This window comes from Hemitrygon akajei, chromosome 7 (genome assembly GCF_048418815.1).
Source record: "Hemitrygon akajei chromosome 7, sHemAka1.3, whole genome shotgun sequence".
Taxonomy (NCBI): domain Eukaryota; kingdom Metazoa; phylum Chordata; class Chondrichthyes; order Myliobatiformes; family Dasyatidae; genus Hemitrygon; species Hemitrygon akajei.
Window position 1 is genome coordinate 136526985 of NC_133130.1, and position 26759 is coordinate 136553743.

The 26759-nt window shown below is 41.7% G+C and overlaps 1 protein-coding gene across 1 annotated transcript in view; it reads left to right on the forward strand.

Moving 5' to 3' along the window:
* cacna1ba (calcium channel, voltage-dependent, N type, alpha 1B subunit, a) overlaps window positions 1-26759 on the forward strand; it is an 846233-nt gene that overhangs the window by 27190 nt on the left and 792284 nt on the right. The window lies entirely within an intron of this gene.

Below are 26759 nucleotides of genomic sequence, written 5' to 3' on the forward strand. Positions count from 1 at the left end.
AAAACTAGGCTCTTTCAAACCCAGGGGTAAATGGGTACAGTTTTACGATATGATGAAGAGAGTTCAGTTCAGTTTGAGGTAGTTAGTTGAGTAACATGGAGAGAGAGAAAGAGGTGAGAGGTGAGCTGTTGTCGTCGATCTCCCTGTTGTCTTCTGAAATCCTGTTGTAGTCACCGACTATGACCATAGCACGTATGACCGTTCTTCAGTGGTGGAATTATCACCCAGGCAATGGTGGACACACAAATAATTCTCCACCGGTCACACCTTTTCACACTGTGAGCCACTGATCGATTTCCTCGAATCGATCCTCCAAAACCCCACCTTCATGTGGGTGCGCAAAGCTCGTTCAGTGTCTGACACTGTGTGTCTCTCGTGGTGTGTCTGTCTGCGGCCCAGCGGATCTGCTTTTTATCTCCACATGTTGGACACCAGCGGTCCATCAACCTGCTCTGCCCACCGCTTTCTGCAGACTCTCTACAAGCAGGCAAGTGACCTCGGAGAAAGGTAAACAATCAGCAGAGGAACCATAACGTCATTCTTTCGAGCAGTTTCTGTCTGTCTCTCTCTCTCTCTCTCTCTCTCTCATTGTGCTGGACACCTCCCTCTCCCTCTCTCTTAATAGCAGCACAGTTCATAGAGTCTTTTCTGGACCCCTTTCCCAAACTAGGGTGACCCCTAACAGCAGTAACGTTTTGGAAGAACAGATAAAGATGGTAGATTTTCTTCTCTGAAGGACAATAGTGAACCCGACATGATTTTAGAACAATTTGCTAACTTCCTGGTTATTGTTGCTGAGAATAGCTTTAATTCCATATTTACTAAGTGATTTAATTCTAGCCTAGTGGATTTGATGGTTATTTTGGAGCAACAATGCGTGGTCTTGGTTGCTTAAGCAGAAAGATAACTACAATGCTAACAGACCCTTTATTGGATGTGCTTGATTGTGGAAATAGTGATGGTTCCAGCATTATAATAGAACTGTTTAATATTGGGTGAAATCTGGGATTTTCATGAAGGTGCCAAAATAAAGAAAAATGAATGGCTAGTAATCCAAAGGATTCACCATCCTTTCCAGTGGCTAATGCCAAATTTATCCTTGTACTAGCCTGTTGGACGTGACATTGCTGCAATTAACACAATGGGGGATGGGGAGGGGAAAAAGCATCAGCCATTATTGAATGGTGGAACAGATTCAATGGGCCAAATGGCCTAATTCTGCTGCTATGTCTTATGGCCTTACTCTGTGAGGTAGAAATTACTGGTCAGTAGAAAGGTTATTTGTTTACATTATCTGGTAAGCAACATCTGGAATGAAAAATAATAAGTCTTTTATGCTTGCCCTTGGAGTTTACATTAGATTGGTTCAGATTCTTTAACCTAGGTGGACTAGATTGTAATGTGGATCTTCTCAAATAAAAAGAAGTAGTTTACAGGGCACATATGGTGATGTGATTGTCTTTTTAAATGTACTTGTATTTGTTATGCTACCAGAACAGCAATACATTGCTTCATTTCTCTTTGCCCTCCGACCCTCTTTTAAGGTTGAAGTTGTGCTCTGTAACAATGGCCCTTGCATTTCAACAAAGCTGCTTTCTCTCCTTTTGCAATCTGGTTAATTATTTCCTTTAAAATGTGGTGGATCTGTGAGGTGAACTGTGGTGTACAACATGGTGCAGTTGAATTTCGCCATTACAGTAGCATGAACACGGAGAGAATACGGACTACCCCTTTCTGATATCTTTGCCTCTTCCACCCACAGATGAAAACACTAGTAAGTCAAAATTATTTTCGCTACAGTGAGAATTTTGCTTAGATTCGAAGTTGAGAACTATTTATGTTATTAGACGATCTATAAATTCAATATCGATATATTACTGACGTTAGTGTCAAGTGTAAAGAACCCCTTGTCATCCACAGCACAGCACAACGATTGTGACTTGAATTGTGCAAGACTTGTGCAATGTCTAGTATTTCATTGTATAACAGCAAATTTGTACAGTTCAAAAGTTAGGAGCCAAATCAAATCACATAATCTGGATAAATAACTGATGGTTCATAAACAGAGGTGCTGCAATATATTTCAACATGATTTTAATTATATTTATTTTGCTTTGGGTTTCATTATGAGCATCAGGAGGTGAGTGATTTTCCTTTGAAGTAATTTGGAAGAAATTAGTTTGCACTGTTTATATGGTATGGTTTAATTTGAAACAACAGTGAATTAGCAACTGGGAAACAAGTCTCAATTTACAGCTATGGTGCAAATGAGGCTTTTAGAAGACATCCTGTACACTTGCATATTCATTAATAGTTGATTAAAATGTAGAAGTGTTGGATGTGTCTCTTATATGAGAAACTCCCTGTTATGGTACAGTTGCATATCTCAGATCAGTTTTCTTTGCCTTGTATGTTCATCTCTTCAGGTCCAGTGTATTCACAGGCCTTTACTTCAATGCTGATTCAACTCAGCTAGTTTGATAAGTTGTTATCAGCCAGCCGGTGCAGTTGAATGTACTTTAGTTTGTGGGACTGCACTGTAGAAGAAGTGCGATCACTTGAGTTGAGTATGATCTGCTAAAGAGTTGTGTACTAGTGGGTCTTCAGGTGTCAGGAGAGACAGATCTGGAATCCATATATTCGAAGGAGCTTCCAGACCTCTCAATCCTTCCCCCTTGCTGGTCACCATGGGACATAACCTGGGATGTTAGGATGGGTTCCCTTAATGAAGATGCCTGTGTGTGACTTTGTTTAACATGGGGAGGCAGCCACCATACGTTCCTTGACAGGCATATGCTAAAATTGTACTCCCAGAGTTACTGGACTGGTGTCTAGATCCTGGATACAGAACACATATGTTCAAATTGCACCACAATATTTGGGGTATTTAATCAAGTTCAAAGGTTTAAGAGTCAAATTTAATGTCAGAGAAGCATATACAATATACATCCTGAAATGCTTTATCTTCACAAACATCCACGAAAACAGAGAAGTGCCCCAAAGAATGAACGACAGTTAAATGTGAGAACCCCAAAGACCCCCCCCCAGCTCCCCCTCCCACGTGTAAGCGGCAGTGAGCAACGATCCCCCCCCCCCCACCAGCAAAAAAAGCGCATCGGTACCGTCACCAAGCCCAAGCGTGTGCGAAGACACAGACCAAGACTCTCAGGCCAAACCCTTGGCATGTCGAATAACGGTTAGTTGTGGAACCCCAAGAATGGGTTCCATTCCCACAAAGAACCGAAGCCTGCATGTAATTCCAGGTCAGGGTTTTCAAAAGAACCCTGAAAGGGAAAAATAAAGATATTAACAGTAGAACTAGAGCTGCTTCTGAAGATGCAAGCAAAGGAGTTGCCGTTAGGCGCTATTATCCCATTATCCATTCATTAGGTAATTCTGGAAATAAATGCTAGTGCTTTAGTAGCAATAATGACATTACACGATACAGTTTTTAATAAAAACTATCCTTGACATTCTTTAGCTTTATAATCAAAGTTTCACAAAGGAACTGGTGTAGCAATTTAAAAGTAATAATCTGCAGTCTCTGGGTAAAGGAGAGGTCAACCTGTACGGTGTAAGTGCTCCATTTATTGGGGATGCATAGAGAGCACACAGAAGTCAACTGAATGAAAATATGTATCATTTTAGGAAGTCTCTGGCCATTCTAAGTATTTATAATATTGGATTCTAACATCAACTTTTACCCATGTCTCTGCCACCAATAGAACATGAAACGGGAGTTCAAAGTAAATTTATTATCAATGTATATATCCATGTAAACAACGTGTGCAGCTCTATCTTCATCAATCACCGTCACCTCGTCAAAAAACTCTTATCAAGTTATTAAGATATGATTCGTCCTGAACAAAGCCATGCAGCTCTCCCTAATCAGGCCATGGTTTTCCAAAGGCTCATGAATCCTATCCCTAAGAATTCTCTCCAGTAACTTTCCTACCACTGATGTGAGACTCGTCAGTCTGTAGTTTCCAGGATTATTCCTGGTTCCCTTCTTGAATAATGGAACAACACTGGCTACTCACCAGTCCTCTAGGAGCACACCTGTGGCTAGAGAGAATATGAAGATATAGGTAAAAACACTTGCAATCTCACCTTGAGCCTTCCTCAATAACCTGGGCTATATCCCATCAGGCCCTGGGGACTTATCCACCTTAGTGCTCTTTAAGAGATCTAACATTGTCTCCTCTTTTACCTCAAAATGCACTAGCCTATTAATACACTCGAACTAATCTCCCTATCCTCCACGTCCTAGGTAAATGCTGATGTAAAGTATTCATTAAGAACCTCGCCCATATCCCCTGCATTCAAGCAAATGTTCCCCTCTTTATCTTTGAGTGGTCCTACCCTCTCTTGCTCTTGATGTATATATAGAATGCATTGAGATTCTCTTCAATCCTAGATGCCAAGGACTTTTCATGACTCTCTTGGCTTTCCTAATTCCCTTCTTGAGTTCTTTTCTGGCTTCTTTATAATTCTCAAGGGCTCTGTTTGATTCTAGCTTCCTAAGCTTTACACACTTTTCCGTTTTCTTCTCGACTAAATTCATCACCTCCCTCAACATCCAAGGCTCTCTTACCTTGCCATCCCTGTCCTTCCTTCTGCCTGGAACACAACCGTCCTGTACTCCGTGCATTTGGTCTCTAAGCACCCTCCACATGTCAGATGTGGACTTGCCCAAAACCAGCATTCCCAATTAACTGTCCCTAGTTCCTGACTAATTCGGTCAAAATCTTTTCTCCAGAGCAGAAATGTCAAACACCAGTAGAATGCTTTTAAACTTAGGGGGAGGCGGGTGAAAATTTAAGGGTGACATGAAGAGCAGTTTTTCTTGGCAGAGAGTGGGAGGTACCTGGGTTGGGGTAGCAGTGGAGATAGGCGGTTTGGTGGAGAGACTTGATTGTGAAGGGAATGGAGGGATATGGGGACTATATAGGAGGAGGATATTTGGTATTGTTTCATTATTGTCAGATGCTGAGATACAGTACTGTGTCCTGTACCAGCAGTTATTGCTGAAATGACAATAAAAGGTGACTTGACTTAACTTGAAAGCTGTCTTGCATCCTGTTCATACAGATCAGATTATTACACAAGCATTGAGGTAGAACAATAACAATGCAGAATAAACTGTGACAGCTGCCGAGGAAGTGCAGGGCAGCTGGACACAATGAAGTCTTTAGATCATAGCAAGATAGATTGTGAGGACAAGAGTCCGTTTTATTGAATTAGAAAACCATTTAATAGTTTTATTATAGTAAGCTAGAAGCTGTCTTTGAGCCTGGTGGTAGTGCTTTCTGGCTTTTGTATCTTCTGCCCAGTGGGAGAGGGGACGAGAGATTGGGTGGAGATTTTGATTATGCTAGATGCATTGATGGGGTAGTAAAAAGTAGAGGGAGTATAAAGAGGGGAGGCTAGTTTCCGTGATGTGCTAAGTCATATCCACAACTCTGGTATAAATAGTACACCCCTCTTAGTATAAAATGGCATCAAGATTGGCACAACGTTGTGGGCCAAATGGCCTGTCCCGTGCCATACTGTTCGGTGTTCTACGTTTTGACAATGGGCATAGGTTCAAAAGCTGCCCAGCAAATCGGTGCAGAGGAATACCTTTCAGGGAGTTATGGAAGCTCTGCCTCAGTTGCTCATGATCAGCTTCTCTGGTAGAGTACTGAAACTGAAAACAATTACCTGGTCACATTTTCCGTGTATGGCCTCCCCACCACCTTCACGTTTCTTTATCATGCTCCTCACCTGGGGATCGTGAGAATAATTGTATTTATCTGTCTCTTATCTGAGTCAATGCAGGCACTGAAGCAGACGCTGCTTTGAGTCAGGAGGCCGGGTGCAGTGCACTGGAAGGGAGACTGATTGGACACCTGAAACCAAACTAATTGTCAGCATCAGGCATTCAAAGGCTTGTGTGTTGCACAGATAGGACTCTCTGATCATGTTTGAAGGTAAATACAATATGTATTTGCAAGGCGCTTTTGTCCTTGTTTACATTTGTGATAAAAAGCTGGCTTTGTACCAGAGTGTGCAATGTGTACAGAGGCCAGGATCACGTGACTGCCACAGGTGCAACAGTACATGGGCGCTCAGAACTGCGGAACAACCTGACATTTACAGTTGATAAGCAATACGCCCTTTGGCCCTTCGGCCCAACTGATCCGTGCTGGCCAAGTTTTTCCTTAAAAGGTTACAAGTTAGACCATAAGACAAAGGAGCAGAAGTCGGCCATTCGGCCCATCGAGTCTGCTCCGCCATTTTATCATGAACTGATCCATTCTCCCATTTAGTCCCATCCCCCGCCTTGTCACCATAACCTTTGATGCCCTGGTTACTCAGATACCTATCAATCTCTGCCAATGACTTGGCCTCCACTGCTGCCCATGGCAACAAATTCCACAGATTCACCACCCTCTGGCTAAAAAAATTTCTTCTCATCTCTGTTCTGGATGGGCACCCTTCGATCCTCAAGTCATGCCTTCTCGTACTAGACTCCCCCACCATGGGAAACAACTTTGCCACATGCACTCTGTCCGTGCCTTTTAGCATTCAAAATGTTTCTATGAGGTCCCCCCTTATTCTTCTAAACTCCAAGGAGTACAGTCCAAGAGCGGTCAAATGTTCCTCATATGTTAACCCTCTCGTTCCTGGAATCATTCTAGTGAATCTTCTCTGAACCCTCTCCAACGTCAGCACATCCTTTCTTAAATAAGGAGCCCAAAACTGCACACAGTACTCCAAATTAGAGAAAGCTCAGATGGGAAAAGCAATCCCCTTGAGTTCCAATGAAGGGTCCTTTGCTCTGTTTCTCCCCATGTACATGTTCCTTGACCCACTGAGTGCTTTTGATCTTTTCTGCTTCGTGCCTTATATTACCTGCAGCTTTTTTCTCGTGTTTCTCTTTGTTGGGTTAAAATGTAGGAAATAAAATTAATTACCACTGGAGTGCCTTGGTGAAGGGTTTGATGACGCTATTACCGTTGGATGTCTGTGGGTGATGAACCAGTGGAGGTGGCCATTGCTGGTCTCTTGTGATTTGAATACTATTTGCCACTTTTAGCTCTTTCCTAGAAAGTCCCACTTCATCAATGATCTTCCTCACTTCTGACCCAGTGATGGAGAGAAGTTCATTGATACGAGTTCAAATGTGTCCCAGATTCAACAAACTGTGCACAGAGCAATAGGCCCTACAACCCCCATGTCCATGCTGACCTTTTTGCCCAGCAACACTTGTCCACATTAAGTCTGTATCCTTCTATGCCTTGCCAGTTTCAGTGTCTGCCTAAATGTCTCTTAAACATAGTTACGATGTCTGGTTAACTCTGTGGCACTAAATTCCAAATTTCAACCACTCTCTGGGGGGAAAACTTACCTCTTTGGTTGTTTTTAAATCTCTTACCTCTCATCTTAAAACTGTGCAAGCTTGTTTGCTGATACCTCTAGCACATGGAGAAGATTTTAATTATTTGTCTGTGCCTCTCACACGTCTCTCGGAGTCCTTTCAGTCTCCTTCACTGTGGAGAAGACAAACACAGCCCACCCAATCTCTCACACCACAAATGTCATTCCAGGCGGCCAATGTTCTGGTGAATCTCCTCTGCAGCCTCTCCAGCACAAGCCTATTCTTCCTATGGAGTACTGACCTAGAACTGTACATTATGCTCCAAATGCAGTCTAACCAGTGTTTTATAAAGTTGCAACTTAATATCACAACTCTTATATTTGGTGCCCTGACCTATTAAGATGAACATTCCATTCACTTCTCCACCTATTTTTCCATTTCCAGGAATATTTTGTATTTTCAGGAAAATATGACCTTGGACCCCTAGGTCTCTCTGTTCTTCAGCATTCCTCAGGACCTTACCACTTAGTGTATGTGTCCTACCCCTATCAGACATTCCAAAATGTATCACCTTTCACTAGCCGGGATTAATTTTCATATGCCAATGCTTTTCCCAGCTTTTCAACTGATTTATATTCTATTGTAGCCCTGGACAACTTTCCCTGATAGAGTGCCACAATATTTTTGCATTATTTGCAAGTTTTATAACCATTCCTCCTACGTAAATATCCAAGTCATTAATATGTATTAATCACAGTTGTCCCAACACTGGTCTCACTGATAACTCTACTAGTTTCATACTTCCCGTCACAAAGATGTCCTTCCACCATTCCCCTCTTCCAATTAGAAGGCTTGTCTTTGATCCAATGTGCCTTATCCTTTTGAACCAGCCTACCTTGTGGAACGTTGTAAATTTACTTAATAATGTCTGGACAGACAACACCAATCAACCGGTCTTCATCAATCTCTCTTGTCACCTCCTCAAATATCTGCACTAAGTTAGTGAGACAGGACTTCCTCAGCACAAAGTCATGCAGCTGCTTCCCGATCAGCTCCTACCTTTCCAAATGAATGCATATCCTGCCCCTCACGGTGTTCTCCAATGATTTCCCTGTCATTGACGGAAGGCTCACCTGCCTCTGGGTAGCTGGTTTATCCCTACAGTTCTTCTGAAATAGCTAAACATTAACTAGTCCTATGGAATTTTTTCAGCAACATACTTGGGCTGAACCGCAGTATTCTTCAGGACTGTAACCAGACCTCCTCCCGCTCCTCCACCCCACACGTATGCAGGAGTTGCCTGTAATGAGGTGTGAAACCAAGGGTGGGGGGTGTCCCGTAGAACACACTAACTTGTGAACAAGTCCCACTCGGTGCCCCGATCGTTGATGTCATCCATAATTGTGTGAATGACCAAGGCATAACTGTGCAACGGAGGTTGACCTTGTGCAAGTCTGAATACCTTTTCATTTTGTCAGTAAATGCTGCTATTAAACCTTCTCTAAAATCAGCCGTGCATCTCCCGTGCCCACTTCCGCTGCTCCGGTTGCTGAGTTGTTTTGGACTGCAGCTCGGAACCAATCTGTTGGCCTACAGATCAAGCAAGGTTTGCATCTCTCAGGGGTAGAGGGGGTTATAATGGCATTCTGATATCTGATGGTCACCAGTACTGATGCTGTGTTACTTACTCTGGTTTAATCACTTAATTGAGTTTAAACTTGTAAACTGCAAAGGGTGCAAATTGAGCCAAGAGTGAGTGGGTCCAGGCCTCGGGAAACATATAATTTCAAATATCAACTATCACTATACTGGTGTGCATTAAAGTTGTATTCACATGACACCTTTTTGTTGTTGCAGGTATAGGTCTTGTTTCTATTTCCGCACAGAAGGTATTGCGTGATTCTTTTTATCATCTTTCTTCGAAAATTAAGTCAAGTGATTGCTGAGGGAGTGCTTCATATAGAATTGTAGAGCTACGTAGCGTAAAAACAGGCCCTTCAGGTCAACAGGACCATGGCAAACAAGGTGCCGACCTGACCTATTCCCATTTCCCTGTCTTGCCCATATCCCTCTCAGCCTCTCCAATCCATGTATCTGTCTGAATGTCTTTAAAATGTTGTAATTTTACCCGCCTCTACCACTTCCTCACGGAAGTTCATTCCATAAATCCACCTGCTGGAACAGTTTGTTCTAAACCTGCCTTGGAGTTGGCTGTCCTATTCAGGATGTGGAGGGCTGCCCGAGGTGACTGTCCATACCTGAGGATGATCCCTTGAGAAAGAACGGACTGCATGCAACATCTGGTCCATTGAAGCCCAGTTCCCCTAGAAAGCCTTTGAAATACGTCTAGGTGTTTCTTCAGCCCTCCTGCCTTCCAGCCCTGGATTAGTGGGAATCTATGTGTTATCAGACTTCTAGCAGCAAAACCAGAGACAAGCTGAACAAGGGGTGACGTTTAATAACAGGTTAAAGGGAAATTCAATCCAGCCCATTGATAACTCCACAACTTTTTTTAATGTTCTCTTGAATTATTTGCAGAATGATAAATTGAATATACTGTACATCCAACACCCACATTTAATACAGAAAGCTTTTAAGGATTATCAGGCAATTTACTCAAGACCATTTGATGTCAAGAGAAATGTCAGCCAAACAATCCCTCTCCATTGAAAAAGATTTTAGTATTACGTTGTTCTCCCAAATTGTGTTGGTCTCGAAATTAATGAAATGCTCCAGCAATTTGTCAGCACCCGGTCTCTGAACAATGGAAAATGTGTTTCCGTAATGATAAATGAATGACTAACTCACTCTCTGTTGCTTAATCAATTCTATACTGTATCTTCTGCAAATGCGAAATGTAGGTACTTTAATCATTAACTGAAAATTTAAATTCTGATATGAATAGTACCATTGTATGACAAAAGTGAGTATTTAATTGGTAATGGGGGAAGAATTGGCTGCGATAATGAAGAGAGCAGGGAGCTACGTGTCAAATGATGCCTGAAAGAACTTGCATCTAGAAGAAATGGAGAAGCAGTAACACAGTATCATATCACCATGTTTTCAGTGAGAATTGAGTGAAGGTGCCACAAAACAGTGCCATCTACATCCATCAGAACCTGATTTATTATCAGTGACTTATATGACATGAGTTTTGTTCCCTTTGCAGTAGCGGTGTGGTGCAAAGACATAAACATATTCTAGATAAATAGTGTGAAAAATGGAATAATGAGAAATTTTCACGGGTTCATAAGCTGTTCAGAAACCTGATGGCAGAGGGGAAGCTGTTTCTGAATCATTGAGTATGGGTCTGCAAACTCCCTTACCTTCTCTGTGATGGTACTAGAGAGAAGAAAGCTTGTCCTAGATGGCGGGGGTTCTTAATGATTGGTACTACCTCTGGTGGGCACTATTGTGTCTGTGGTAGAGCTGGCTGACTCTACAACCCTTTGTTCTGTGTATCTTGTACATTGGAGCCTTCATACCAGGCTATGATGGAATCAGTCGCAGTGCTCGCCACCTATAGAAATTTGTAGGGGTCTTAAGTGACATACAAAACTTCCTTGAACTGCTAACAAAGTAGGGCCACTGGTGTGAAGTTCACAGTCAATTCCTTGGTCTTGCTGAGGTTGAGTGCGAGGTTGTTGTGACACCAATCAGCCAGCCGATCTACCTCACTTCTGTGACCTTCCCTGTCACCGTCTGGGATTCACCTGCAAACTTATAGATGGCATTTGAGCTGTTCCTAGCCGGCAAGTTGTGACTATGGAGAGAGTAGAGCAGTGGGCTAAGAATGAATCCTTGAGATGAGCCAGTGTGGTCAACAAAAAGGAGATGTTGTTACTGATCCACACTTTGGTAACAGCTTGATTAACTTGCACATTTAACCAAAAAAATATTGAGAAAATTTGGTTGCTGTACTTGATTTTGTTTGTGGATTCCAGATTTTACAGACCATAACTTAATAGCCAGCTGCTTTCCAGTGAGAGCGTGCTACATCAGAAGTGATGACTCTCCCAGGAAACATTAGACAGGGGTGCAGTCTATTTCTTTGCTCTTAATGTGCAGATGGATGAGGAAAATCCTTAATTCACAATGTGAATTAAGAAGATTTGAGTTGATTTTCATTCTCCCCTAGTCCCAACCAGCAAAAGCAGACACAGGAAATTTGTTTATTCATTTGTGTGATCTTGCGTGAATAATTATCTTTCACACTTACATAACTATTACCTGGAGAGTAACTTGTCTATCCGACTGATTCTGCCTGTCCTCTACCCTCTTGATTTATTTTAACTATTGATAGATAAACCGCCCTTGTGTGATATCGTAAATCACTGCCAGTTAAGTAAAGTTTCAGAATATGGGATTTTGATTTGAAGATAGTTTAATGTGCAGCAAAAACGTAGTTTTAATTTCACATTTGTCATGCAATAAGATTAAGTTTTACAAACAATGTAGTGACAGCACAACAGTGAAGCTGCAGTGCACCGGATACACTTAACTCCTTCAACCACTGACAGAACATCTTCATGACATTGTCGATTATGGACGGCAGAGAAGGGCAATGGGAGAGCATCTACACTTGTTTCTAGGGTTCTGGATGACAGAATAAAAATGGATCACCACAAGCTCACATCAAGCCTATTGCCTTAATAGATTGTAGTGTTTGTTCTGCTGTAATATTGTGATTTCTTTTTCTACACTCAAGTAAGAAATGGAGAATATTATGATTATTCTTTTCCTATTTGGAAAGCTGGTAGTCAGTTTACTGCTAAACTGTGGTTAATTTCCTGTGACATAATGAAGTCGCAATCATTTACCGTACATCTCAGTCTGTGGACCAGTTGAACACCAAGCAGCCAAGCTTAGGGAACTTTTACAAAGAATTCTTAGAATCCTAGGGTGGCTGAATCCTGCAGGAACAAAACCATTAGAGTTGTGTGGGAGACCTCTTTGCTGGGCACCTATGGTCTGTCCGCCAGAAAAAGCGGGATCTCCCAGTGGCTACCCATTTCAATTCCACTTCCCATTCCCATTCCGACATGTCTATCCACAGCCTCCTCTATTGCCACGATGAGGCCACACTCAGGTTGGAGGAGCAATACCTTATATTCCATCTAGGTAGCCTCCAACCTGATAGATTTCTCAAACATCTTGTAATGTCCCCCTCCTTCACCATTTCCCATTCCCATTTCCCTCTCTCACCTTATCTCATTGCCTGCCCATCACCTCCCTCTGGTGCTCCTCCCCCTTTTCTTTCTTCCATGGCCTTCTGTCCTCTCCAATCAGATTTCCCCGTCACCAGCCCTGTATCTCCTTCACCAATCAACTTCCCAGCTCTTTAATTCATCTTTCCCTTCCTCGGTTTCACCTATCACTTTGTGCTTCTCCCTCCCCTCCCCCCACCTTCTTATGCTGACTCCTCATCTTTATTTTCCCAGTCCTGATGAAGGGCCTCAGCCCAAAACGTCGACTGTACTTTTTTCCATAGACACTGCCTGGCCTGCTGAGTTCCTCCAGCATTTTGTGTGTGTCAGAGTTAACCTGATTACTTTGATCATATGTTGCATGGTCTGATCACAAGAGGGGAATGATTCTGTTGAAGCCACATTCATATTTTTAAAATGAATCTTAACAAGGCCTCAAGAATTCAAACTTAGTAAAGGCATGATTTTGAATGGACTAGAGTTAAAACAGAGAATTGACTCTAAACCTGGAAGTTTGGCTAGACCACATTTAAAGTGCTGCTCTAAACTCTTCACCATAAAAGGGATTGGAAAAATTAGAGGAGGTACAACAGAGAGGTAGAAGGTTGATGACAGAACTGGGTTTATCATTTAGGAAAGATAACTTAGGGAAAGAGAAAGCTTAAGAGGTCATCTAGCGGAACTCCTCAAAATTATGAGATCTTTGATAAGGTAGATACAAGGCAGGTGTCATAAATATTAACTCCAGTGAGAATTTCTGGAGAAACTTTTAACACGCTAAAAGTTACTTGCTAATTTTAAGAGTCAATACACCAAATGCCATAGATGCCTTAAAAAGTTCATACGTGAGAGTGATAAGAATACAAAAACCATTTGTAAGATAAAATAAGAATAAAAATTCTCATTTATAACTTGCCTTTCAGAGCAATAAGATGTTCTTCAGCATCAATTCTGGCACATACGTTAAACAGGTTTTGCTTTGCATCCTTCAGTGTGAAGGACAGTGCAAATATTCCAATGGTAACAGACAGGCGAGAATGGAAGAACCTGTAAGTGTACTGTCCATGAGAGACAAGGTATTCGGAACAGTGCTGGGATCCAGTTGCCTGCACCGAAGATGTTAAAGGAATTGGTCCATTGGTTGAGGCTTATCACAACTCACTGAGTTTTGGTGGACGAGAGGTATTGATAGAGTGGGCAGCCAGTGCCCTTTTCCCAGGGTAGAAATGAGGGCATAATTTTCTGGTGATTGGAGGAACGTACAGGGGAAATGCTAAGCAACACACATGAAATGCTGGAGGAATTCAGCAGGCCAGGCAGCTTCTATGGAAATGAACAAACAGCTGACTTTTCGGGCCAAGACCAGATGCTACGGAGAGTGGGAGGTGAGTGGACTGCAATCAGTGGGTAATGGCAGAAGCAGACACATTAGGGACATTTAACAGACTTTTAGATAGGCACATGGGTGAAAGAAAAATGGAGGGTCTATGTGGGAGGGAAATGATAGATGGATCCTGGGAGAGGTCAAGATAACATTGTGGTTCAAAGGCCCTGAACTGTGCTGCACTGCTTCATGTGCTGTGAGCTCAGTAACTTAACACCTATTGTTCACAAGATGCTAGAATCAGAGAAGAAATTTGCTGATTCGTTATATGCTCCTGTCAATTTGGAGTGGTTTGATGAAAGATGACAAACATGCTTGGGTTTGTGAGGATTTGACATGCAGAGTAGATAGAGGCGAACCTGAGAGGTGCTGTATATGGGCTCCCACAACACATCTGACAGGGTGCCACGTGAAAGCGTCCCACACGAGTTAGGAGTTCATGGTATTGGGTCCTAGCCTCTTTGGGTCCAACAAACAGTGCATATGTGTGTCTGAAGTGTTTTTCTTGTGATCGCAAGACCCTTTTGGGCATTGGTAGTACAAGTCCGTTTCATTGGTGAGACTGATGTCAGACAAATTGCTTGGCCACAGTTGTTGTGTGGACCAGGCCTTTATGCAACAGCACCACTATCGGTTAGAGCCACCCGGTGGTGGTATGGGACAGAACAGAGGCCTGGTCGGTGTGCTGGAATCGGTTCTGGTTTGGGGTCTGGGCCGTGCAGGCTGGCTCTCTCATCAGGGCTGCCCTCCAGAGTTCGCTCCCAGGCAGTGAGCTAGATTACCTTCCAGGAGTCAAGCTGTCATCCGTGTCACCAATGAACACGTGTACGGGAACGAGATAGATCAGCTGGTTGAGAGGTGTTGTCACCACAATGTTGCACTCAGTGTCAGTACGACCGAGAGACTGATTATGGACTTCTAGAAGGAGAAGTCGAGGGAACACACATCAGTCCTCATCGAGGGATTGGCAGTGGAAAGGCTGAGCAGTTTCAGGTTCCTGGGTATCAACGTGTTTGAGGCGGCACGGTAGCGTAGTGGTTAGCACAATGCTTTACGGTACTAGCGACCCAGGTTTAATCCCTGCCGCTGCCTGTAAGGAGTCTGTGACCATGTGTGTTTCCTCCTGGTGCTCCAGTTTCGTCCCGCAGTCCAGTTGGTAGGTTAATTGGTCATTGTAAATTGTCCTGTAAGTAGGCTACTTTTAAATCAGGGGATTACTGGGCAGAACAGCTCAAAGGGCCCAAAGGGCCTGTATCTCGATAAATAAATAAAAGATCTATCCAGGGCCCGACATATTGATGCAATTACAAAGAAGGCATGACAGCGGCCATATTGTATTTGGCGTTTGAGGTGACTTGGTATCTCACTGAAGAATCCAGCAATTATCTCTTAATGCACTGTGGAGAACTTTGTAACTGGTTGCATCATCACCTGGTATGGAGGGGCCACTGCATGGGATCGGAAAAATGTGCAGAAAGTTGTAAACTCAGCCAGCTCCATCATGGGCGTTAGCATCCCCAACACTGAGGACACCTTTAAAGCAATGTCCATCATTAACGACCCCCATCATCCAGGACATGCCCTCTTCTCATTGCTACTATGAAGGAGGAGGGGCAGGAGCCTGAAGACATACTCTCAATGTATGAGGAACAGCTTCTTCCCCTCTGCCATGAGATTTCTCAATGAACAATGAATTCATGTGCACTATTTCATTATAATTCAAATTTTTTTATTGTTATGTACCGCTGTTGCATAACAACAAATTTCACGAGATATACCAGTGATTCTAACATTGGAAGCACTCCAACCTTTCAACCTCAGCACCATTGGTGTAGACAGGAGCATGCACATTCCCTTTCAAGAAGTCAATGACCTGCACTTTTGTTGATATTGAGGGAAATGTTGTCATGACATCACGTCACTGAGCTTTTAATCTCCTATCTGTACTGACTCATTGTTATTTGAGACATGGCCCACTACAGTGGTGTCATCTACAAGCTTGTGAATGGAGTGAGAGCAGGATCCGGCCATTCATGAGTAGGGGGCTGAGGATATAACTTTGTGGAGCACCAGTACTCAGAACGATGATCGTGGAGGTGTTGCTGCCTGTTCATACTGATTGTGGCCTTTTGGTCAGGAAGTTGAGGATCCAGTTGCAGAGGAAGATCTCAGAGTTTGAAGATGAATTTGCTTGGGATTAATATACTGAAGGCAGAGCTGTAGTCATTAAACAATACTCTAACATGGATGTCTTTACTGTCCAGAGATGAGTGTAGGCCTTCTGTAGACCCGTTTTGGCGTTAGGTGAATAGTATTGGGTCGAGGTTATCTAGGAGGCTGGAGTTAATGTGTACCTTGACAAGCCCGTCGAAATACTTCCCAGTGATGGCTACCAGAGCTGCCATGTGGTAGAGTCGTCTGATAGTGGGATCTGTCTGGAAAAAGAAGAGAATTAAAATGACAGATAATTGGGTTGTCTTGACAGAAAAGTTTTTACAGATGGTCACCTCACCATCATCTATTACATCTCCACCCTGCCCTTCTCCATGGTTGGATGCTTGAGGAACAACCTCATAGTTCCTCAAAGGACCAAGCGTCATAGCCCTCTGATCTCAAAATTGGATCCAAAGTTTCCAGGAGTCAGACTTCTTTCTTTCTGTTAGATCTGACCATCTTGGGTATGTGATCATCTAGCTGTAATGTCTCTCTCTACTGATGCTACCTGACCTGCAATATTTCCAGCCTTCTTTCATACTTAATCTGCTATGTTCTGCTTCCCTACCTTTCTTTCTCTTTTGATCTACCCCTTTAATCTCCTTCCATTTACTCTGGACAGATCCGCCCCTTACACAGCACAGGAGCAACTGAGCCACCTGAATAACGTTTGTCTCCAACTTATTCAGGCCTTCCCTCTCTCCTATTCCCCCCCCCCCACCCTCTCTGCAACTTAAAATGTTTGTTTTCCCACTTTTCCAATTCCAATGAAGGTTCTTTGACTTGAAACTTTAACCTTGGTTCTTCCTCGACAGGTGCTGCCTAAACTGTTGAGTATCCTTGGCACATTCTGTTTCTTTTTCAGATTTCAACACATTTTTTTTTTGGTTTTTGAACAGCCTGTTAATTTTGCTACACACAAAATGCTGGAGAAACTCAGCAAGCCAGGAAGTATCTATGGAGGGGCATAAACCATCAATGTTTTGGGCTGAGACCCTTCGCTTAGTCCAAGATATTGAAATCCCATGTGAGCTTGCTTGTGAGTTGAGTCCGGACCCACAAATAAAGGATATAGCTTTCTTTTGATTTGATTATAACTAGTTCTTAGTTTGAATTTTATTTTTAGTTGATAACTGTGATGGAGTTTGAGCTTTTACAGGCAAAGCTCAAGGTGAAATTTGGTAATTGATGTCTAAAGAACAGGGGCACATTATTCAGGTGAGCCACATTTGTTGTCTAAGGGTGACTTCTATTGACTGCATTCAGTTAGCTGTGGGCAGCTGCTGTCTGTGAAATATGGACAATACCTCTATATGCCCACAGATGTCCATTCATTTTGAGTTAAGATTGCCAATTACTAGAGTGGATTGTGACCATCCCCTGGTCAAATCACACCAGGGTAATTTGGACTCTTCTGCTTTATACCTCTCGTGTGCCAATGATACGACTCATATTTGGGCTATAAGAAGTAGGAACAGGAGTGGGCCATGTGGATCATGGGCAAGTGAACATTCCTCCTTAGCTTTCCTCTATTTTATCCATAACCGTCTATCTTAGCCTTAAATATACCCACGAGTTCTGTTCCCAATGCTCTCCATGCCAAATTACAACAGCTCACAATCTTTTGTTGAAAGCAAGTTTTTCGTTATCTCAGTCTTAGATGTTACTTCTTATTCTGGGATCCTGCCCTTTGATTCTGGACTTTAATATGTGGTGAAACATTCAGTATTTCTTTGTTCAAACTCATCAGTATCTATGATTTTTCAATAAGGTCTTCTCAAGTCAATTGAGTAGAGCCCAAGCTATTCCAGCATTCCTTGAAGGAGAACCTCCCATACCATATTTTTCCCAACCCCTTTGAAATAAGTGGCAACATTTCATTAACTTTTTTTTGGATTTTATATGTCATCTTGCCATGTTTCGTACACAGGGATCATATCTCCCTCGGTGTTACAGCGTCCTAATATTTTTTTCCATTTAAATAAAACTCTGTTCTTTTGTGTAACTTCCCATTTCCCCGTATAAAACTTCACTTGCCAAACTTCTGGTTTAAGATGACGCTACTGAACATGTGCAACAGCTCACTGGTTGTTCGAAAGGTGAGAAATTTGACTAAAAACAATACCAATAACACCTTTTCGAAAGTACAGTAAATTGTAGTGAATTATCACCATAAGTAATAAAGAGGCGAGCGAAGGGGAAGCCAATTCAAGGGGTGAACTGGACAGGTACATTACAGAATTGACGCAGGTGGAGTGAGCATTCGGAGAGGAGATGTCGAGGCCAGGGAGTTTTGATGCACATACAACTGCTCCGGGTGCTGAGCCAATTTTGAGAAATCAAGAACGGCTTTAGGCTGGGCAGCAAAATGTGGGTCTGGAGTGAGTCACTGGGCAGAGCCCCGAATCTTTTGGTGCAGTGGTGTTCGGATCCTAGTGCGAGGTATGGTATGCTGTTCGGACAATTTAAACGCTGGCCCAGAGAAACTGGGAAGACAGGGTGTTGGGATTGGAGGCGAGAGCCGATTTCACTCACTCTCCCATGGTGTTCACTCCTCTCTTCATGGCGCTGGGGCTATGAAGACAGCCCTGGCTGCTGTGCTCCAAGCCGGCTAATATGATGAACTGATACCAAGGCTTTGGGCCTACTCTGGGTTCAGATCTAAGGACTCGTTTTGGTTCGGAATGTTGTTGCTTGACGCTTTTGTTAGCATGATTTGTGTTTTTTTTCCTTTCTCTGCACATTGGATGTTGGTCGTCATTTTTTAAAAAATTGGGTTCTTTCGGGTTTCTTGCTTTGTGGCTACCTGTAGGCAAACAAATCTCAAGGTTGTATAATTTACACATTCTTTGAAACTTGAAACTTTTACCCACTTGTCTAATCTATCAATATCTCCGAAGGCATGAGTTATCAAGGACAATGTAAAAGTGGAGATATGCTTCCTGTAGAAGTTATGTGGAACTTTTTCTCTGTTTTGTACTTCCCCTGAATGTCGTAAGGTATCTTTGCACTTGTTCTTGAACTTTTTCTCGAGAATTTGCTATTTTTTTGTGTATCACCATTTTTTCATTATTAACATGAGGCATATCTGGAACACGGTTTTGTTATGCTCTCATATGCCCATGCACTCATTGAGATGCAACTAAATTCTGGTATCTTTTGACTTCATTGGCTTCCATGACAAGTATTTTCCATCATCAAATGTAATATCTGTGAACTTATGGCATAAAATTATTGAATATAATCTCAGTGATAAGGAATAGAATTTCCTTTATAAAATTAGATATCTAGAGTGATGGGAATAAGCGAACAAATCTTGGTGGTGACATGACCTATGGATTCACTAAGTTAGAGTGTTAAATTGCTTCCACTGTCCAAGCCTTTCTTGACAAGCAACCCAGATCTCTTCCTGTGGAACTGCATGCAGTTCTGTGTTATCGTGCAGTTTTCTATCTGGCAAAGCACTTTCTGCAGCTTGAGTAAACATTTTGCCAGTGTTTGCTGTAGGATCAGAATTCTGTCATCTTCTCTTCAAATACGCCACTCCTTAACGTAAATGTGAAGAGCCTTGGCATTCTCATTCCTTAATTTTAGAAATACTAAACTCCTGTAATCTCAGATAATCTGACACCATCTTCCTCCTGCAGGAAAACAAGTATTTTCCTGGATTTCAATAACACAAAGCAAAATCTATTTGTTGAGCATAATTATGTATCAATGAGATTCAAAGTTCCATGTAAGTTTATTATCAAAGTGTATATACGCTACCACATACAACCCTGTGATTTATTTTCTTGTGAACATACTCAATAAATCCAATAACCATAATAGAATCAATGAAAGACCCCACCTACTGGGCATACAACCACTGTGCAAAAGGCAATAAACTGTGCAAAGACAAAAAGAAAGAAATAATAATGATAATAATAATGATAATAATAAATTACCAATAAATATTGCTACCATGAGATGAAGAGTCCTTGAAGCCGAGTCCATAGGCTGCGGGAGTATTTCAGTGATGGGGCAAGTGAAATTGATGAAGTTATCCCCTTTGGTTCAAGAGCCTGATAGTTGAGTTCCCAATTTATGAGATTCATTTCAAAGAGGTGCTGAATCTGAATCTGAGGTGAATCTGAATCTGAATTTGAATCCAAGGTGCTTTGTCTACATGTTTCATTCTCAGTTGTCCTCTGCTTTACTCTTCAGTTTAATATCATTGCATTCTTCTATTCTGAAGCCTAGAATGGAAGGGTGTCAAGCCCGTGGCTTGTTATTTTTCAGCCTATTATTAAAGTTGCATTCATCGCTGAATCGTCTCTGATGCTCTGCTTTTGGTGAAGCCTGCTCTACGTTTCCTGACAAAGGGTTGGGTGTTGCTCTACTGCATTGCGATAAAGCTCTGCCCTGAGGTCGCTCAGTAATGCACTTCCTCTTGTATTTGAAGAGAATAAGTCCTTTGGTTTAACTGAAAATAAACTTGGTCCAAACATCATGATGGGCAGGTGACCGGCTAATATTTTCAGTTGTGACCATTTGTCAGAATAAGGACCATTCTGATCCTGATAAATATGTTGTGTTTTTTTTATATATCAGTTTTCTTGCTTTCATAACTTTTAATTCTTGGTATATTGGAGTAATGTTGCCTTCGGTTCTGTGATTGCCTTTGGTGTGGAGGGAGTCGTTTGAAGCAGGAATTAACAACTCACAGAATGAAGATAGTGGCTCCAGCTGTGTTAATAAGCCAGTTTGCCCCAAAGAAACAATTCTCCCTCCTCTTATGAACCAAAACAATGGGTATGTTTACTCAAGATGTGGGTGCTAGTTACAATTTCAGTTACTCAGCCATGACTTTATAATGTACTTCCATCTCAATAGATCAGGAGACTGAATTCCTTTACTTTTTTTCAGTATATTTTTAATTTTATTCTATTCGCTGTGAAAACATTCATTTGTAAATATGATTTTTGTGATCCCAAGTTCTTCCACAGTAATTACTTTTGAAACGTACACACTTCTAATATAGCAAACGCAACATCGGTTCAGAGTTGTCCAGCACAGAAAGAGGCTTTTCGGCCCATCACCTCCATGCTGACCTTTTTGCCTATGTATTCTATTTGCAGTTGTTCACATTATGACCATATCCTAGCCCTGTCTGTTTCAGTGTCTATCTACATGCTTCTTGAACCTAGCGATTGTATCTGAGTCAACTCCCTCCTCTGGCAGCGTGATCTAGACAGCAACGGCGATGTGTGTGAGCAGATGACCTGCCTGCAGAAAGATTCCACAAGCGTGGCACGCTGATGTTGAGTGGCCATGAGCAAAAGCACCTGGCACTGTTAATGATTTGCGTGAAAGGAAGTTCTACAAAACATTGCAAATCTATCACATGAGCCAGTGTGCCCCCAGCGGCTCTGGCTACCGTTTCACACTGCCTCAGGAAAGTACCCAACATCATGAAAGAGCCCTCCTATCCTGGTCGTTCGCTCTTCTCAAGTCAAGTCACTTTTATTGTCATTTCGACCATAACCGCTGGTACAGTACACAGTAAAAATGAGACAACGTTTTTCAGGACCATGGTGTTACATGACACAGTACAAAAACTAGACTGAACTATGTAAAAAACAACAACACAGAGAAAGCTACACTAGACTACAGACCTACCCAGGACTGCATAAAGTGCACAAAAACAGTGCAGGCATTACAATAAATAATAAACAGGACAATAGGGCAAGGTGGCAGTACAGGGTCTGGGTATTGAGGAGTCTGATAGCTTGGGGGAAGGAACTGTTATATAGTCTGGCCGTGAGAGCCTGAATGCTTCGGAGCCTTTTCCTAGACGGCAGGAGGGAGAAGAGATTGTATGAGGGGTGCATGGGGTCCTTCATAATGCTGTTTCCTTTGCGGATGCAGCGTGTAGTGTAAATGTTCGTGATGGCGGGAAGAGAGACCCCGATGATCTTCTCAGCTGACCTCACTATCCGCTGCATTTATCATTTATCCCATTTATTAGGCAGAAGATACAAAAGCTTTATAATCGGGTTCAAAGGCCCCTTTTATCCCATTGCTATAAGATTCGTGAACACACCTCTTATTTGAGGAAGGTAATTCTTGATCTATCAGTCTACTTTGTCATGTCCTTCACATCATATTGCTGATGTAAAATATTCTCTATGTAACACAATATTCTGCATTGTGTTATTATTTTCCTTTTACACAAACTCGATATACTTATCTATAGAAAGATCTCTCTGGACGGCATTCAAACAAAAGCTTTTCACGGCATCCTGTGATACTAATAAACCAATTACCATTACCAAATCATAAAAATACTGCAGCTGCTGGACGTTGAATCGAGTGGGAGGTGGAAGCTGGATCATTGGAAGTATTAAAGTGGAGCTGGATGACTAAGTGATGGATTGAGGAAAAGACAGCTATAAGCAGCACCTGGGCCCCACGGGGGACTGTGTTGGCTCCCTTCCTGTTTACGTTGTATACCATGGACTTTAGATACAACACTGAGTCATGTCCTCTGCAGAGATTCCCTGATGACTCAGCAATAGTTGGTTGTATGAATGGAGGACGGGAGGATGAATACAGGGCCCTGGTGGAGGACTTTGTCAAATGGCGCAAACTGAATCATCTGCTGCTCAACATCAGTAAGACAAAGGAGATGGTGATGGACTTTAGGAAAGCTGTTACTATTACTATCACTGTTACTATTGATGGTGAGGATGTGGCTGTGGTGAGGGCCTACAAGTACCTGGGGGTGCACCTGGATGACAGAATTGAGTGGAACACCAACACAGAGGCTGTGTACAACAAGGGTCAGAGTCGCCTCTACTTCCTGAGGAAACTGAGGTCCTTCGGAGTATATAGGCCTCTCCTTCACATGTTCTGCCGGTCTGTTGTCACCAGTACAATCTTCTATTTAGTGTTATGCTGGAGCAATGGCATCAGCACGGGTGATGCCAACAGGCTCAATAAACTGATTAGAAAGGCTGGCTCTGTTACAGGAGTCAAAATGGACACACTGGAGGCTGTGGTAGAACAAAGGACCTGATGGAAAATCTGGACAATGTTTCTCACCCTCTGGCTGAACAGAGGAGCACTTTTAGTAACAGACTGAGACAACTGCACTGCTCCAAAGAGCGCTATATGAGGCAATTCTCACCTTTGGCCATCAGGCTCCATAATGAGTCAACCTATAGCCAGGGAAGTGATGACCACTTCCTGTTAGACTGTTTGTGGTAAGTTATTTTTTATTCTTTCTTACTTCTCTTCTAATATTTGTGTATCTGCGCACTTGTAATACTACTGTGACACTGTAATTTCCTTTGGGATCAATAAAGTATCTAGCTTTCTCTATCTATCAATCTATGGAAAAATGGCATAGAAGAGGAGTCAAGGCCAGCTTAGATCAGCTATGGTCATGCTGAACGTTGGGGCAGGCTGGAAGAGCTTGGTGACTGAATCCTGCTCTTGCTTTCCTGAGAAAATCAGAAAATCAGAAAATGCTGCAAAACATTCGGCAGGTCAGGTAGCATCTGTGGGAAAAGGAAAAGCAAAATTTCAGGTTCCAATCCCTTCTTCAGAACTGAGAGAGAGAGAGAGAATACATATTAATTTTCAGTAGCAGAGGGTGAGTGATGGGTAGAACAATGGGAATATCTCCAATCAGGTGGGAACAGATGAATTAACATTGTAGTTGGAATAATTCTTTCTTCTTGCTCTGTGTTATGTTTTGACAATATCGGGGTTGTAGACACTGTTCCCTCTAAACTCCGTGGGTGCACGGCTGCGCAATAGCTGAAATGCTCCTGTGCACTTAGCCTTTGTGGCCACGCCACTGCAATTTTCTTTTATAGAATGTTAATATAATTTTGAAATCTATGCTAATATAATCATGAAATACCCTGAAATTAATTACATATTAATGAACATAAACCATAAATTTTCTAAATAATAAACGCACTGCAACCTTTACTTTGAAACGTTGTAGAGCTTCAACGTCTTTACATTGTCAGTGTTTCAATTTACAACACTGTTAAAATTGTAACAATAAATACTGAATGGAAGTCAGCAGCTCATTGTTAATAAACCACAGGTCCGCTGAATGCTGGCGCTGCTAGTGAAAGCGTTTTACTTTTGCCATTGTACGCTGTCAGTTGCTTTGATTGTCTGACATGATTTACTGCTGTTGTTTGTTTGTTTGATGTGAAAAACTCTATATTCTGACTTTATGGTAAGAAATCTTTCAAACAAAATCATAATCTAACGAAATTTTTTAAATAAAAAATTGTTACAAGATAAGTCATTTCTATAAAATTGTTTACATAACTGGCTATTTAAATAAATTTATTAATTTATTGAGTTACTCAGTTAAATTTTCAAATAATAATTATTTTTAGCAAATGCAGAATTACCGACATACGGTCACAGTATCTTCTTGGCAATACCATTTATTGGAGTGACAAAGTGAAAGATCTGCTTGCATCTATAATTTTTGATGTAGATACTGCGACTATTATTCGATTTATTCAAAGTATGTGTAAACACTTGGATAATAGATTTCCTGATGATGAGCTAAGAGAATGGCAAGCTTTTGCATAAGAACATAAGAAATAAGAGCAGGAGTAGGCCATCTGGCCCATCGAGCCTGCCTCGCCATTCAATAAGATCATGGCTGATCTGTCCGTAAACTCAGCTCCATCTACCTCCCTTTTCCCATAACCCTGAATTCTCCTACTATGTAAAAATCTATCTGACTGTATCTTAAATATATTTAGTGAAGGAGCCTCAACTGCTTCCCTGGGCAGAGAATTCTACAGATTCTGCTGCTTTTGCAACTGCAGCCAATTTTGAATTTGGAAAAGAGAATGTCATATGATTGACAAAAGAACTTAGCTACTATTATGAACGATGACAAAAGTGTTGTCTCAAAAATACCGCAGTAATATTGTAATTTCAAATTTGTCGTTTCTGAGAAGGTTAAGATTAATTCAATTAAGATGTTCACTGATATTTTGAGCTACGTGCTTAGAAATGAAGAATTCTTGTTGACATTGTTGGAACATTTCAAGCTTCTAGTGCTGACTCAAACATGGCTTCAGTCTTAGGAATTCAATCAAATGTAAATCTGAAAACAAACTAAAAGTGGAACATATAAATGATCTAATGAGGATTAAGACATAACTTTTATCTGGATGCCAAGATAATCTGGACAGTGTTTATAGACAATGGATTTATAATAAAGACAGACAAGAAGAACTTTACAAAACGTGAAAGATTTTCTTTGTTGTTCTGCATTTAATTATGTACTCTAATTAATAAATAAAATCAAAGGTATGTGACTTTTCAATTTTCATTATAAATATTCATAGTATCCATATTACAAACAAGCATTTGAAATGTCATGCATCTGTAAAAAAATATCTACCTGCATTAACAGAGAGAATAAAAATGGGGCCAGAATCAGACACGTGACTGGTGCCAATGACCAGTTCTGGTTCCCAGGGAAAATAGTGTGTCATGTACATGATACCGAATTCTCCAATTAAACTAATTTCACCCACAAAATGTTGAGCTGCATTTCAACTACAAAGCACAAGCTTATTATGATCAAACTATGCAGCCTTCTGGACCTCGACATCTGTAATAATCCTGTATCATGGCCTCTGAGACACAGGAGCTCTTGGGCGTTAAAGGTACTGCCAGTCAAAGGTGAGAAAAATAGGAAAAAACTGGGGTACTTGGATTGTTCAATTTTTAAAGGAAAAACATGAGCAACTATTACGATTGTAATTAAAATCAATATTATGGTTAAAGTACTGAAGTAGAAAAAAGGATGGCCCATGTTTGGAGCAGTGAAAAGTCTTGCTCCAGATTATACAGGATTGATACTGTTGCCATGGTTCTAAGCAATTGTACGTTCTTATTACTCAGACACAGTGCGGAATAGACCTTTCCAGCTCTTTGCACCCTGCCGCCCAGTAACCCTAATCACGGGGCAATTTACAATGACCAATTAACTTATGAACCAGTAGATCTTTGGACAGTGTGAGGAAACCGGATCATCCGGAGAAAGCCCACGCATTCCAAACTCCTTACAGATGATGTCAGAATTGAACTCTGAACTCTGACGCCCCAAGTTGTAATGGCCTTGTGCTAACTGTTACGTTCCGCGAAGACCACATTGAATGATCGGTGCCTTCTCCCAGTGTCTACCCCTCAGGATTTCATCACAGTGCCTTCGAACTTTACCCTTACCAAGTGCAAACCGTTTGTTCAACTGTGATCATCGTTGAAAAAGCTCCAGAGGCTTTGAAATGCCTGCAATGTCCTGCAGCTATGAAAACCAGCATTTTTAAAGGCACCATAAGGGCTGACATTGACAAAATCCCCTTTGGCATATAATAGTCTGAATTTGCTGATTGCTAAACTTCAGAAACATTAGATATTGTAAAATGAGTGTTGGGGTCTTTCTAAATGATAGGAAAATGTGGGTCTACTGGTCAGATCATATTCTTCCACCGAACTACCACCATCGATTTCTTCCTTAACATACAGCAGCATGGACACCTCGAAGAAAAAA